Below are 15139 nucleotides of genomic sequence, written 5' to 3' on the forward strand. Positions count from 1 at the left end.
AAAACAAACAGAGAAAGGTCAAGAAATGCATCATGAAAATGCCAAAAAACGTGAAAAAACATTTCACAAGGCTTATAACTCTTGGAAAGTTACAGCAAGGGAGGCAAGGACAAAACTAAAAACCCTGTGCTTCTTAGAAGACCTAAATGACTTACAGAAAGATATTGAATTAAGGCATGAAACCGTAAAACAGCAATATGAACCAATTCTACGTAACAGCGACACTACACCTGAGATTGTGAACAAAATGGACGCCTGTGGTACACTAACAAAGGAAATCTGTGAACTTGTAAGCAACCGCATAGAAACCATTGATAAAGAATATAATAATCAACTTGAAAAGGAAAGAGTTAGAGAAATTTTAAACAAAAGGGAATATGGGTCTGTCTTTGGTCACACCGAAACTGAAACCACAAGCCCATCAGAGCAATTAAGCAATCCCTCTGGCTCAAGCAGTACTCACAGCAGCATAGTTAATGCAAAGGCAGAGCTCGCTGTTAAAATGGAGCAATCCAAGGCCATCGAAGAAATTCAAGCAGAGCAAGCACATGTCCACAATTTAGAAAGTGAATGGAAACTTAAAGAAGCAAAACTGTTGTCAGAAATGAAACAAAGAGAGGTGGAAATGCAACAACAGTTGGAACAAGAGAGAGCAAAGCTGCAGCAGTTACAAGCAGAAAAGGAGGTTGCTATAGCAGCAGCCCCTGTCAGAGCCTATGAAAGTTTTGAGGACCATAATGAAGGAATTGACACTCAAATTGGTTCTGCTTGCTACAGAAGACAGAAAAAAGAAGCTCCTTTAAATCCAGATATCGCATCATTCCAACCTAGCCAAGCAGCTCCTGCAAGAACACTGAACCAAGAGTCTGCCAATCTAGCACAAGCAATTGCTAGTTCATTGAGTATGAATCGCTTGCCAGTCCCTGAACCCACCACATTCAGTGGCGATCCTGTAAGATTCACAGATTGGAAGATGTCATTCATTACTCTTATTGACAAAAAGCCCCTACCAGTGAGTGAGAAGATGTTTTATCTCAAAAATTATCTTGCCGGAGAGGCGCGCAAAGCTGTCTTTTATCGAGATTCAGAGAACGCATACAACGGAGCGTGGAAAGTTCTACAGGACAGGTATGGAAATCCGTTCATCATATAAAAGGCTTTCCGTTATAAGCTCATGAAATGGCCAAAGATCAGCACAAATGACCCACTAGCACTACAAGAGTTTTCTGATTTCCTCCGAAGCTGCACTGAAGCAATTCCACACGTTCAAGGACTGGCTATCCTTAATGATTGTGAGGAAGACCACAAATTGCTCAAAAAACTGCCAGAATGGATTATGAGAAAGTGGAGTAGAGTTGTCGTAGATGAACTCGACACATCAGGCAGCTATCCAGATTTTGCACGTTTCACAGAGTTCTTGAGTAGAGAAGCAAGGAAAGCCTGTAACCCTGTCGCTTCTCCACTGATGATAAATTTTAAAACTAAAGATGATAGAATCCCAAAGAGAGCTAAGGCCTTCAACACAAACACACAAACAAAGAGTTTCCCCCAAGAAAGACAAGAAGCATTCAGCAGTAAACCAAAATGGCCTTGCTTTGTCTGTAAAAATTAAACTCATGGCATCACAAGGTGTCCCACTTTCACAGCTAAGGTCGTTTACCCACTAGCCCTGTGCGGCTAGTGCCAGCCTTTCACGGTACGGGACAGCTCGGTTGAAATGTATTTCCATAAGCCTGACTAGTACCTGAGCGTGGGCGGAGTCACGGTTGCAAGGCGAACCAAAGGTTTTTTTGTTCCTCCCGTGTCCCGGAAACCATAGGGTTCACTTTTTGTATTAACCGTGGTTTTGTTTTGTTTTGTGCGAGACATTTTCGTAGGTCTTAGAATGATTTTGTTTCATACTGTTGACTTGTATCAAAACACTTTCCTAGAAGAGAAAACGTAGACGCTGAAACGATCACCTGAGTCTCACAGTCGTTTATAATTAGACAAGAATATCCGCACAACTTAAGTCCACACAAAGCACAAAACAGCAACAACTCTATTCGACCGGCGTTAACAAGCGAGCAGCGTTTAAAAATCGCTATAGGGAGTGAAACTTAGGAAACTTGCGAGCCAGAATCGCCACTTTCGCTGCCAGCAAACACAACACAAGCAGAGCACGGAGTTAGCGGTGGTGGCTAGCGGTTTATCGACACGATTCAACGGCTCTACTTTGCAAATAGCCTTCAAACTAAAGTTGCTTGATGTTACAAAACACATTTACAGTCTTCAAGCATGTTTTCAAATAGCGTTGTGGCCGACTATTCTCTCGTCGTCCACCAGGGGGCCGAGTCGAGCCCGTCTCACTCCCGTTGGACACCGCGGCGGTGTTCCATCGCATCCGAATTAGGCTGAACAAACCTCCAACATTTTCTCTGTTCGTTCCACTCCGACTGTTGTAGTCCTTGGTGCGTCGGTAGTCGCTCGGCATTTTTATTTTTTTGTTTCTCCGGACGCTGTTTTGCTGTACAGCGACGGCCACCGGCTGCGAAACCAGGAAGGCTTTTCATTGCGTGTTGGAAGTTACAAAAGTGCTTTGCCAGAAAAGATCTTTGCACAGCAGAACAGTGAAAGTATTCTTGTTTAAAAAGTAATGTTCAGGATTTGATGCCACAAAGAGTGATTTGCTAAAGTTGTTTATTTGAACAACATAAATGATTTCATAAATGAAGAGAAAAGTGAACTGAATGTGAAATGAATGTTAATGATAAAAAAAGAATGTTGGTTTTGATGTCACAAAAAGTGTCAAAGGTCAAACATTATTTGCACAGCAGAAATGCGTAAAGCTGGTGAGAGGAATGTTCATCTTTTATGTTGTTTCAGTCAATTTGAAAAAAAATATATAATATATAATATTTTGCCACGATTTTGTCTGGGGGGGCATGAAAACTTTCCTTCCTCCAAGGTGGGGGGTGACAGAGAAAAGTTTGAGAACCACTGGTCTAAAGGCACAGTGTGTAAAATCCTGCCATCCAGTGGTCAGATTTCAGATTGCAGCGCTCATTCACTCACCCTCTCTCCCTCCCTCTCTGTTTCTGTAGTGTCAGATTCTGAAGTCGACATTTCACTTTGATTTTCAGAGTGATGACACCCTGGAAAAACTCTCCATCATTTATTCTCTATTCAGGTTGAGTTGCTGCAGTTTGTCAGAGCTCAGCTGTGATTGGCTGCTCTCAGCTCTGAAGTCCAACCCCTCCCACCTCAGACTCCTGGACCTGGGTGGGAACCAGCTGCAGGATTCATCAGTGAAGGTGCTGAGTGGTTTTCTGCAGAGTCCAGACTGGAAACTGGAGACTCTGAGGTCAGTACTGGTTTGGAACCAGTGCATGATGGTTTCAGCACCAAACACAGTTCATCACACATGTTGAATAAACATTGAACTGAAGGTTGATTCATATCAAAATAACATCCAGAAATATGAAAACTTCATTCAGTGTCTAAATTAAAAAGAAAAGAAAAGGTCATCAGTGGTCATGTGACCAAACATCATTTCAACACACATTAGTTTTGGACCGAGGATTTCATTTCAAGATGACATTTTCTGTAGTGTCAGATTCTGAAGTCGACATTTCACTTTGATTTTCAGAGTGATGACACCCAGGAAAAACTCTCCATCATTATAAACTCTCCATCATTTATTCTCTATTCAGGTTGAGGAGCTGCAGTTTGCCAGAGCTCAGCTGTGAATGGCTGCTCTCAGCTCTGAAGTCCAACCCCTCCCACCTCAGAGAGCTGGACCTGGGTTGGAATCAGCTGAAGGAATCATCAGTGAAGCCACTGATGGATCTTGTCCACAGCAGAGACTATCAACTGGAGAGTGTGAGGTCAGTACTGGTTTGGAACCAGTGGATGATGGTTCCAGCACCAAAGCCAGTTGATCCCACAGCAGAGGTCCAGTGTTCCCAGTCACAGTGTGAGAGGAGGATGGTGACGTCCAGCTGCTCCTCATTCATCCAACATCTGCTGCCAAACTGCTTCTTCTCTCAGTTCACCACCCAATTATTGATCAGTTCATCTTCATCAGGCCTCAGTATCAGTCCAACACTCCATGGTCACATGACCTTCTGATGTTCCACACTTGACATGTGACTGAGAGTCTGCTTCTTCTCACCAGTCACTCCATCATCTCCATCAATAGTCAACATCTCTGTGATGATGCGTTCAAGGACGGTGAGTCCTGACTCCTGCTGTCTCTTCTTCTCTCGACAGCTGGAGGTGAGGGAGGATGAGGAGGAGAGTGAAGAGGAGCGCTCCATCTAGTGGTGGCTGACAGAACTACAACCAGTGGAGCTAAACAGCAAGCTGCACACACAGTGTGTGGGCGTGTCACGATCTTTGACCCCAGTGGAGCCTGGTGGCTGACGGACTGCTTCTCCCTACAAGCTGCTGTGGTTACTGGGAGAGACGTCCCAGAAGCCACTGGTGGAGCTGAATCCTCAGTGGAAGAAGCAGGACTTGGAGATGGAGGCCGGAGCAGATGGTTCTCAGCATGAAGCCTCCTTTTCACTTTGGATCAAAGGTTCTGGTTGTGTGCCACCACTTTTAATGTTGCTCCTGAGCTCATTGGTTGTTCCTGGTTGGTTGAAGAATTTTCTGAATAAAGTTTTTGACAAATGTATTCCTTGTGTTGTTTTTACTCCCTTCAGTCTCCAGCAGGCCTCCTCGGTCAAAAGAACCGAATAAATCCACTAAACGTCGACCGTCCAATCACAGTTCAGCATGAGACGGAGTGGTAGAAAGCGAAATCTCATCATGTCTGAAACAACTGGAAAAAACCCAACAGACTCTGAACACAGTGTGTTGTGTTTTTGCTGGGACAGAATCAGTCTCTGTGGCCAGTGGCATGTGAGACTGGATCAGTCACGTGAAGAAGGTTCATTAACACACAGTGCATCTGAAAATATAGATGAGGAAATAAATGGATTTCAACAGACAATGTCAACTTCCTGCTCCGTCACTTCCTATCATCTTTCACCAGACCACAGAGACTCTTTCCACTCACTGATACAATACACACATAGAAAATATACACAACATAGAATGTTGATTTTTTTTTCCCCCCTAATGTCCAAAAAAACCCAAAACTTGAATTTGCTGGGATTTCCAAGCAAAATCCAAAGAAGAAGCATTTATTAATCCCACATTGGGGAAATTTGCAGTTTGTCTTTTTTTTCTGGGACATTTTTTTCCTCAAAGTCCTTGAATGAGGCTGAAACTGAGGTCAATGAGTGTCCTGTCATGGTTGAGACAGAGTTGAAGGATGCAAACCAAGACTTCCAAAGGACCAGTGAACCATCAGAAGGTTTGAAGAGCGGCCAGGTAGCTCACTGCATCATAGGAAGAGCTTTGAATGTCAAGGTTGCTGGTTCAAGACCCGGCACAGGCACACTGGTGTTTTGAATTCAAGAGGAGCAATTTGTCATCACAATTGAACAAAGAATTTTAAATACTTTAATAAAAGTTATTAAAAAGTCCTGTGGTACCTTAGCACAAGATGGCGCTACTCTAAGCAAAATCTCAACATGTCTGAAAACCAGAAAAAAACACATATAACACATATAACCTCCTGTGTGACAGCGCGTCACACAGGAGGCGACAGCACAGCCGGACAGCCAGCCACGCCGCTCCTGAGCTAGAGCTCTGACTGAGCGAACCACTGGACTGTTTTCTCTTAAAAGGTGATCGTTCTCCAAATTATTTAGTATCTTCTCAATACACCTATCTCTATCTGTTTGCATAAGCACAGTCGAAGCCATGGCTTCTCCCTCTCACCTCTCCTCTGTCCCTCCTCTCTCTCCTCCCGTCTTTTCTTGCTCACACTGCCAGATGCTTAGCTTTAGCTCGTCCTCAATTACTGAGCACAAATACCATCCAGAGTTTTTACCAGAGATTAATATAACAGAGCACCAACAGTTGCTCACATTCTGTTCCACTCCTGGACACCGGAGTATCTGCAGATACCTGGCAAAGTTTTATCCAGGATACGTTTTCACCTCAACGGGCCCAGAGATGGGCCCGCGCTGGTAAGTTTCGCTGTTTGCCGGACCTAAACCCACTCTGATCTAAGACAACAAAACGCAGCGGACTCCTCTTTGGCGCGTGTAAGTTTTCCACTGCGGCCCACAGCCATAAACACCAGTAAAAGAGCTACGAGCTACGCCGTTTTGCACTACACTGTTGCTGCCGGAGTTTCTTTTCTGGTTTCCAGATTGTCCCGCCTGCCCCCCGCATGGCTCCACTTACCTCCCCACACGAGTGTGACAGCTGTATCCACAAATCGCAGAAGATCGCGGAGCTGGAGCAGCGTATCTCCAACCTCTACTGGATCAGGGATGAAGAGATGAGGCTGGATTCTGTTGTTAGCCTGGGTCCTACTGGTCCCGATTCAGTCGGACTCGCGGATCTGGATTCAACCATCCCGATGCTCGGTCCCGGTTCCATGGACACAGATCCCGGGCTCACTGGCTCAGCTCCGGCTGAGGGATCGGCCCTAGCTCCCCAGCTCCGCGCCGACGAACCGCCTGCCGCAACGACACCTGGGCTAGCGTCTTCAATTCCACCACTTAATTCCATCTGGGAGGATACGTGGCTGGTGCAGGGGGCTAAGCCTAAATGGCTGAGCGGCAGTGCGAGGGCAGCTTTCACTTTTAGCCCCAATCCGAGGCTCCGAGCTAACAGCTCCACTCCCAACCAACAGCCCTGGTCCACAGTGCTGGGAGGGCGGCGGACGCGACCCAGTCCGTTACCTGCTCCGCCTTGTGAGCTTCAGATGGACAACAAATATGACATCTTGAGTGTTGAGGACTTCCCTCCCCTCCAAAATGACCATCTCGCCTCCTCTCTGACTGGTCCACTGCCAGCGGCCCGGGCTGTTGGGTCGTCTGCGCTGGAACCTCCAGTCAGGTCCGCAACCTCCACCTCTCGGCGCAGGTTGGTGAAGGAGGTTGCTCTCAGGGCGCGACGACGTTCTGGTGGCGCTCTGGGTCTTGTAGAGTCGTGCGGGACCCCAGCCTCCGCCGATGATGTGACACTGTGGCACCAGCGCTCGGCCCCTCGTCCTCAGCCACTGTTTGCCCCAACCACCGCCATCATTGGTAGCTCCATAATTAGAAACGTCCGTTTCTTCAATGCCACCACTCATTGTTTTCCAGGAGCCACCATCAATGACATTAAAAACAAACTCCCGGACTTGTTGCAGTCGTTCCCACACTCCATTAAACGTTTGGTCCTGCACGTTGGAGCCAATGATGTGCGTCGTCGGGAATCCGAGCTGCTAAAGTGTCACTTTAACGATCTGTTTGTGGCCCTGAAGAATTGCGGGATGTCAATCTTCATCAGCGGTCCTCTCCCGACACTTGGCCTCGGAGCAGAGCGGTTCAGTCGACTCCTGCAACTTCATTCCTGGCTCCGCGCCGCCTGCACCACCATTGGTTTTAACTTCATACACAATTTTAATTTATTCTGGAATCGCCCGTCGTTTTACCGTCATGATGGACTTCACCCAAACAAATTAGGTAGCCGCACGTTAACCTCAAACATCCACTACACCATACAATCAGCGTCTCTCACACCTGCGTGACTGTCTTCGCGTCACACCCCCTGCTCAGTGCCGACCACTTCCTCTACGGAGCACCCTGTGGACATTGCCTCCTGCAGCGCCTCCCACAGGGCACGCTTCCCTAGTGCTGATAGGACTGAGCTTGCTACTGCTGTTCCACCAACACCTGCTCCCATACCTGTAATAATGAATCATCGACCATATAAATGCAACAAACACATAACCCACAACCGCACAACCCACGCTACAGGCAGACTTTCCCCCGAGACATACAGACAATTTGGTTTTAACAGAAGCAATCTTTTATATCCACGCATTTTATCTCCCCGTGGTCACGCGCGCACGTCTGGCACGACCATTAACCTGGCCGTGCTGAACGTGCGCTCCCTTTTAAACAAATCTTTTATCATAAATGAATTGATTTTAGATAATAAGTTAGATGGTATGCTCTTAACAGAGACATGGCTTGGCACAGAGGCTCCAGCTGTCCTCACCGAGGCTTGCCCACCAAATTTTAGCTTTTTATTTTCTATCAGGGGATGTAAGAGAGGAGGTGGAACTGCATCAATTTTTAAAAACAATTTAATGTCAAAGGAAGTTTCTTTTAACAGTTACTCATCATTTGAGTACCATGCTTTTGTTTTTAGCAGTCCACCAATTATTTGCATTAATGTATACAGACCCCCGCATTACTCAACTGCTTTTATCAGTGAGCTCTCCGACCTTTTATCAATCACACTGACAACTTATGATAGAATTTTAATAACTGGCGATTTTAACTTGCACATCGACAACAACTCTGACCCACTGTCAAGAGAGTTTTTACACCTTTTAAACTGCATGAATTTTAACCAGCACGTCACACGGCCTACTCACAACAGGGGACACACCCTGGACCTAGTCATAACCTATGGCTTGTCCACTGGTGTGTCCTCTGTTGTTGATCTGGCTGTGTCCGACCATTATTGTGTGTATTTTAACATTGCCAGTTTTAACCAACAGGAAGCCCCGGTGAGAACAGTGAGGAAATGCTGCCTTACCTCTGAGGTGGCTGCAAATTTTATTGAGGTTTTAAAATGCACTCCTGCTGAAATTTTACCTGCACCCTGTGATTTTATTGTTGAAAATTTTAATAGCAAACTTAAATCCACATTAGACTCTGTGGCTCCACTTTTAACAAAAACTGTTAAACCAAAGCAGCTTTTATCCCCGTGGAGACATAAACCAGAGATTTTAAAATCAAAAAGACAATGCAGGAGTGCAGAGAGAAGGTGGAGAAAAAGCAAACTCACCGTTCACTATGAAGTTCTTCGTGAACAACTAAAATGTCACAATAATACAATCAAACAGGCAAGAATCTCCAATTTTTCAAAACTTATCATAGAAAACAAAAATAATTCAAAGTATCTTTTCTCCACCTTCAACCTTTTAACTAATAATAATTTTAAAAAATCCCCAGAGATGCCGTCTGACGCTCTCTGCGAGAACTTTGCAGGCCACTTCAGAGGTAAAATCGATGGCATCAGGTCCAGTCTTTTAGCGCATCAAAATGTATCTTTTAATACATCTGGACTGTCATTTTTATCCAAGGAAACACTGGAGAGTTTTGTCCTGGTTGATGCAAGGACACTTGGTCGAGTTTTCTCCCAGGTAAACCCAACAACCTGCCTTTTAGATCCAATTCCCACATCACTTTTAAAGACATTTTATGGATTCTTTGAGGAACAGATTTTATACATCGCAAATTGCTCTCTTCAGACGGGTGTCTTCCCTGCTGCCTTTAAAACGGCAGTGGTGAGGCCCCTTCTGAAGAAGAGCAATTTAGACCAAACTATTCTTGACAATTACAGACCTGTATCCAACTTGCCATTTTTAAGTAAGATTTTAGAAAAAATTGCTTTTAACCAATTAAATTATTTTTTAAGTACAAACAACATCTTAGAGAAATATCAGTCTGGATTTAGGATGAACCACAGCACCGAGACAGCCCTTGTAAAGATTTTAAATGATATGAGGTGTAATGCGGACTCAAATAAACTCACAGTCCTGGTGCTACTGGATCTAAGCGCTGCCTTCGATACAGTAGATCACCACATTTTATTAAACAGACTCAGAAACCTGGTGGGCCTCTCTGGTGCTGTTCTTAACTGGTTTTGTTCTTACCTCACAGATCGCTATTTCTTCGTAAGTTTGGATGCGTGTTCCTCCGGAAAACATAAAATTAAGTGTGGGGTTCCCCAAGGGTCAATTTTAGGTCCAGTACTTTTTAATCTTTACATGCTTCCCCTTGGGGATGTCATCAGGAGACACAGCGTCACCTTCCACTCTTATGCTGATGATACACAGCTTTACATTGCTGTGTCTCCTGATGACACAGGGCCTATTGATACCCTTTTAAAATGTATTTTAGATATTAAGTCATGGATGGCAGCGAACTTCCTACAGCTCAACCAGGACAAAACAGAGGTTTTAGTTATTGGTCCTGAAGGCAAGAGAGAGAAACTTTTACCAAAACTTCATCATTTTAAACCAACACAATCTGTAAAGAACCTGGGCGTCATTTTTGACTCTGAGCTTAGTTTTATTGCGCATATTAAAAACGTCACAAGGACGGGTTTTTATCATCTTAAGAACATAGCTAGAGTCCGCCCGTTTCTCTCCCAGGCAGACACAGAGGTGCTGATGCATGCTTTTATTTCTTGTCGGATAGACTACTGCAATGCCCTGCTCTCTGGTCTACCGAAAAAAAACTATCTGTAACTTACAGGTACTTCAGAACTCAGCCGCTCGTGTGCTTACTAGGACCAGGGGGCGGGATCACATTACTCCAGTTTTAAAATCACTGCATTGGCTCCCTGTGCGATTCAGGATCGACTTTAAAGTGCTTTTATTAGTTTTCAAGTGTCTTAACGGTCTTGGACCATCTTATTTATCAGATATGCTTTTATCTTATCAGCCCTCGCGGATCTTGAGGTCCTCTGGAACCGGCCTATTAATTGTTCCAAGTGTTCGGACCAGAACCCATGGAGAGGCTGCGTTCAGCCACTACGGTCCGAAACTTTGGAACAGCCTGCCAGAGGGAATCAGGACTGCAGAGACTGTTGATGTTTTTAAGGGGAGGCTTAAGACTCACCTTTTTAGTTTGGCTTTTAAGTGATTTATTTAATTTGTATTTTACTAGTCTTGCTTTTTAGCTTTAAAGCTTTTAGGATTATTGAATATTTTATCTTATTTTTATCTTTACTATCTTATTTCCTGTATATCTTTTTACTTTTTACAATCTTATAGTTTTTTAATTTAGTTTAGTTTATATTATTTATTTTATTTTTTATTTATTTTCATGATTGTTACTATTATTATTCTTTTAACTTCCTTTTCCTGTATTGTTTTTAGCTCCAGTGTTTCCTTGTAGGGGGCCTGCTCACTGGGAGGGGTCTCATCGTTCTAGTGACCCTCTCGGTATAGATGATCCCCGTGGGTGGCTGTTTCCTACTACAGGTCTCAGTGCCTTGCCATTTCAATTTTTATTGTGCTGATTGACTGACATTTTTTATGTATTTACTTACTTATTTTTAAACTGTTCTCTGGGATGTTTTGTGTGTGTTTGTATGTGCGCGTGTGTGTGTGTGTGGGGGGGGTGGTAACCTGTATGTGATTTGGGAGGACATGGGTGGATGGTATTTGCTCTATTTTTCTTTTATCTTCACTAATATTTGATTTTAATTTCTGTTAAGCACCTTGAGTTGCAAGCCTTTGTATGAAAGGTGCTATATAAATAAAATTTGATTGATTGATTGATTGATTGATTGCTGAATGTTTTAAAAAGCTTCTGGCGCGTGGTGGTGGGGTTTAAAGCGGGTGCACTGGGCTTGGACATTAGCGCAGCCGGAGGAAGAACCCTGGTTGCGGGTGCCCGTTCATCGGCAGGTGGTGCTGTGTGTGCGTGATGGTTGTGCGTTCACCGCTTGGCTGTTAAAGCCTGGAAACTTTCTCTGCCTTTTGGACTCATACAGTGCAGCTGGAAGAAGAAAAAAAAATCATCATTCTGAAGGCGTAGCGGTGCGCCGCCTAATAAAAGCTCTAAAATTATTAATTAATACGTTTCTGTTGAATTTTATTTTATGTGCTACATAGATTTCCTTGTGTGCTGAGAATGTGCAAGTAGTGCACGATTGCGCAAGCAAGCAGCTTAGAGGGAACATTGGTTATGATGCAATAAAGTAAATACACTATGAGTCAGTAAAGTACCCGTTCTCTACTTGTTCTGTAAAATAGTGGTGTGTGTGTGTGTGTGTGTGTGTGTGTGTGTGTGTGTGTGTGAGTGTGTGTGTGTGTGTGTGTGTGTGCCAGATAAATATCAGCTGTTTCCCACATTGACTGATGTGCTTTTGAAACTTTGATCTTGTCTTCATGGTGTTGACTTTCTAAATGTCTGTGGTGAATACATGGAGATCTTGACAGAAGAGAAATCTACCAACAAGCAGAGACTTTATCTGGATTGTCTTGTTGCTTTATTGCTTCAATTCAACAGTTGATCATTGACTTGACATTGTTATGCAGTATAGACTGATGGTATATTTCATGACTTATTGATTGACTGTTGTCACATTGAGCCAACAAGCAGAATCAAAAGACAAAATTCTCTCACAATATTTACATGCATTCATCTGATTGTTGACAAACGGATCAACAGTCAGAAGGTTGATCAGATGGATGAGTTGTTGAAAGGTCAAAGGTCAGGGCGGAAAGGTCCAGAGTGGAAACAGACCTCAGCTGTGTTTCCACAGTAATAAAGTTGTCATGTGGACTAATGACACATTATTAATCTGCGGGATGAATGGGCTGCAGAGGAAGAGAAAGAACGTGGCACAAACATCCAGCAGGTGGACAACAGTCACCAGGAGCACCAACAGGAAGTGGCGTCCAGGCCCCGCCCACCCTGTGATTGACAGCCGGAGACACTGGGTAACAAACGTGAAGACAGAAGAAGAATCAAAGGTGAGAATTCATCTCAGAGTCTCTCTGAAGACTTCAGTCACACTTTCATCAACTCAGCTGAAGAACCTGAAGGAACATAAAGTCCAACATGTAGCGGCTGAGTGAAGGAGGTCTGGACTCTGTGGAGGAGCTCCATGGTTCCAGAGACGCTGTAGAAGGACAGAAGACCTGCTCTGTGGTCCAGGTACACTCGCACTCTGGAGGACCGAGGACCTGAGACACGAGTACTCATGTTGTTGTGATGAAACCAATATTCACCTGGGTAACAATATAAACTCCAGGATTTGTCATTTGCTGTGTCTCAATTCAGGTTCTGCACCCTTGAGGCCGAGTGTCCTCCGTCTGAAGGAAGCGTTCTTAGAGTTCCCAGCCTAGAAGGACGGACCAAACCCCGCCTCCCCGGTAACCACTCGGGACGGTCTAGCCTTCGGCGTATTTCCTCGTTTCGTCACCGCCGTTCCCTCTGGCTGGCCAACCCCGGAAGTGACGTTTCAATAGTATCACGCTAACCATTGGTTTGCCATCTAACGATGCCGTTGAATGTTCAAATAAATAAAATCCTACCTTAAAAACTGGATACTTTATGTGAAACGTCAATATTTAGATTTATATGTCGTGTCTTAACCAGTACATGCCGCTAATTTCAGCTGACTTCCCAGGATCCCACGATGCTTTGCAGCAGCACGCAAAGCATCATGGGATACCCAAGTACGCAAAGGATAGTAGCGGTGTATCCTTGGAATCGGCTAAAACGATGGGTATTTATGAGTGCGCATTTTGAGCGTCCTAAACACCCTCGGGAATTGGGACAAGCCTTCGCGCAGTGCGATGACGCAACTTCCTTTCAAAATGCGCACTTCAAGGATGCAGAACCTGAATTGAGACACAGCAATTGAATCCAAATCTACTTTCCTCTGACCTTCCTGCTCTGCCGATGTTCCTGTAGGCCACTGCTACACCAACCCCCTAAAATAAACCACAGAAGTCCCTCCCCCTTCTCCACTCAACCTCCCAGTAACATCGTCCAGTCACACCTTCTCTACTCAGGACCTGCTTCTTGTCAGTGAATCTGTCTGGATGATCACAATAAGACTGAACTTCCTCCATGAATGTCACTTTTCTGTTCTCCTCAGATAATAACAGACGTTTGGTCCAGCTGCTGCCACGTCCTCAAAGTATCTCAGAGGACGGATCTCCAGGCTGGAGGAGTCTGGAGACGCACTGAGTGCTGGCAGTGAGGAGAACCTGTGGAGAAACTGGCTGTGGTCCAGTGTGTGTGAGATCTTCTCCAGCTCAGCGTCTCTCCTCTTCAGCTCCATCATCTCCTGCTCCAGCTTCTTCTCAAGCTCTTTGACTCCACTCACTGCTGCCCCCTGTGTGGATCTGACCTGCTGCTGCACCTCAGAGCGTCTTTTCTCCAGCAGACGGATCATCTGGGTGAGGATCTTCTCGCTGTCCTTCACTGCTTTATCAGCAGAGCCGTTGATAGACTCCACCCCCTTCAGGTCTTCCTCTGTGTGCTGGATCTTCTGCTGGATCTTCTGCCTGGTCTCCTCCAGCTCTCTCTGCCTCCCAGGCCTCTGTACTGCTGCTGACACTGTCTGATGACCTTTATGTTCATCCATACAGCATAAAGCACAGATGATCTTCTGATCAGTGCGGCAGAACATCTTCATCACCTCATCATGACGAGGGCAGATGTTCTCCTGGAGCTGCTGGCTGGGTTCCACCAGCTTGTGTCTCTGTAGGGGAGCAGTATCACGATGAGGCTGGAGGTGAGAGTCACAGTAGGAGGCCCGACAGACCAGACAGGACTTGAGGGCCTTCAGTTTCCTCCCAGTGCAGACATCACAGGCCACATCTCCAGCTCCAGCATAGCAGTGATCAGCAGGAGCATCTTGGAGTCCAGTCCCCCCCCTCGCAAAGAAACTTGGCACGTTAACTTTGCCGACACGTTAGCGTAGCGCGACAGCGATAGCGTGCTTCCCCCCCCCGTCAACGTTAGCGCAATTTCCAACCAGCACTGCAGAGAGAAAGGCAATATCCAGGTGGAGTGAAAATACATCCCAGTGCCCACCATCACAGGCATATAGACGTAGATAAGATAAATTTACATAAAATACCAGAATGTTTGTCAATTTTTCATTAAAACATATTTTATTTATTTAGTTAGATAAAAATGTTTCCTCCCAGCACAATATGTATTTGTTAATTTAACTCACATTCCTGCCATCATCTTAACACAATTCAGTGTCACTTTTAAGTTGGAAAAGCATAATAATTAAATTACTTAAATGGCACATTTCAAGTAAAACAGTTGCTATTTAGTCTATTTGTGGTGGTATGTGAGTTATACTTCCCATAAAAAGACTTCCTTTTACATCAAGAATATTTAAATTTTTCATAGATGACTCCCAAAGAGACAGACATATTCTGTCAAGTTCTAACCTGAAGACCACTCTGTCTGGTCCAAAAAGAATTATATTGAATTGAGAGCAGCTGTTCTTATTTTCTCTTTTTTGAGAGAGATTTGCTCAGATT

At 44.7% G+C, this 15139-nt stretch overlaps 1 long non-coding RNA gene across 1 annotated transcript; it reads left to right on the top strand.

Annotated features, from left to right (window-relative positions):
- Positions 1 to 3694: 3694 nt before the first annotated feature.
- On the top strand, positions 3695 to 4978 carry LOC142888002 (uncharacterized). The gene is made up of 2 exons (XR_012926645.1): positions 3695 to 3866; positions 4252 to 4978. It is a non-coding gene; the product is annotated as an uncharacterized LOC142888002 (long non-coding RNA).
- The last annotated feature ends 10161 nt before the right edge of the window (positions 4979 to 15139 follow it).

This window comes from Nelusetta ayraudi, unplaced genomic scaffold (assembly GCF_046127955.1).
Source record: "Nelusetta ayraudi isolate G7.1 ecotype Tasmania unplaced genomic scaffold, CSIRO-AGI_Nayr_v1 ptg000018l, whole genome shotgun sequence".
NCBI classification, from domain to species: Eukaryota; Metazoa; Chordata; class Actinopteri; order Tetraodontiformes; family Monacanthidae; genus Nelusetta; species Nelusetta ayraudi.